Genomic DNA, 1672 nt, shown 5'->3' with positions numbered 1-1672 from the left:
ACAGAAGGGATCAGATAGTAAATACATTAGCAAATATACATGGCAATTGCAGATACCTTAGTAATAAGCATATTTTAGCTGGATAATTTAGTACATTTTATTGGGCACTAGCTTCATGCATATACTAAGTACTATACAGAATAGAGAAAAGTGTATATTTTGTCATTACCTTCAGTTAATCTACAATCTTACTGGGGCAATCAGAGATGCAAATAGGAAATTTGCAAACTGAAAATTAATGTGTAATTAAGGTTCAAGTAAATACACCAAATAATAACTGCTATGTGATGTTTCTAAAAGTATAATCACAAGTCCACCAGAGTCTGAATCACTTGTGAATTTTGTTAAAAACAAAAATTCTGTGAGCTCACCATTGATTTACTGAATCCAAATATCTAGAATGGAGCCTGAAAATGTGCATTTTACAAGCATTGCAAGTAATTTTTATATAATGTTATGTTTGAGAGACATATGTAAAAATGTAAACTCAGAATGGATTAAAATAATTACCAATTGGCAGAATGCAAGAGAGATCCATGGAGCCACAAGCATTGAGAAGAACCATGAAAATAGATGGAATTTATATCAATGAAGATAGGAGAATATGTTTCAGATAGGGGGAATTGAATCCTAGGAATGAATAAGTGAGCAAAGGATATTTAAGAGATTTTGAATAGATCATACAGATTATAATGTTGTGCAAACGAGAAACGTAGGAAATAAAGTTAGAAATACATTTGTATCAGGTAGTGGAGAGCTCTGAATTCCAGACAGAAATTTTTACTTTATTCTGAAAGCAATGGAGAGTATTTATTTATGCCAAGGGAGAATGTTTATATAGGCAAAGTTTTGTGAACATTAACCTGGCTGTGGTAGTAGGATAACTTGAAATGAAGAGACACTGTAAACAAGATGTCAGTAAAGAGACCATTGAGACAGTGCAGGTATGATATGAACAGCCTAGATTTATGTAGTGGAAGTGGAAGAGATCGATGGATGTCAGGAAGATTGCAGAAAGAATACTTCATACATGTTTTCATTTGCTTCTTAAAAAAAATGAAAGTTGATAGTTATTTATTATCCCAAAGTATGCACAGTAGCATAAATAAGATAAACATCTGACTTGATAAATGATAACTGTAATGCATGTCATGTGCCTTGTCTAGTCACAGAGGGAACTGATGTTCAAAGAATGCCAGCCCTACCACCAACTATTCTCATATGGCACAAACATGTGCTCTTGTGAAAGGGTAATTTACTATAGTCAGGAGTGCTGGGTTCAAGTACCAGCAAGGTCTTGCTTTTTGTTAGGTTGTTGCTGTTTCTTCTGGAGTATGCAAAATGGCTCTAAGGTCCTTTTTAAGTTCTGAGATTCTAAGAAATGACAAGCTAATAGATATTATAATAGCTATCCTATACATAAATATGCACCATATTTCATAAAAAAAGAATAGCAACTTCTTGAGCCTCTTCCAGGCAGAGGTAATTCCCTTCTTTTCAGATAAAGTTTTTTTTTTAATTCCTTTATTTGTACTGTTTTCGGTATACATTATGCATTTGAGTTTAAAGGAATTTTTTTAAACTTTAAATAAGAACTAAGTCTTGTTCTATGAAAGAAGATAAACAATGTGGTATAACAAAGATTAGAACTGGCCATCTTATATTTGCCTAT

Source organism: Macaca fascicularis, chromosome 12, assembly GCF_037993035.2.
Source record: "Macaca fascicularis isolate 582-1 chromosome 12, T2T-MFA8v1.1".
NCBI lineage: Eukaryota > Metazoa > Chordata > Mammalia > Primates > Cercopithecidae > Macaca > Macaca fascicularis.
The sequence above is the reverse complement of the archived record's forward strand: the minus strand, read 5'-3'. Positions refer to the sequence as shown.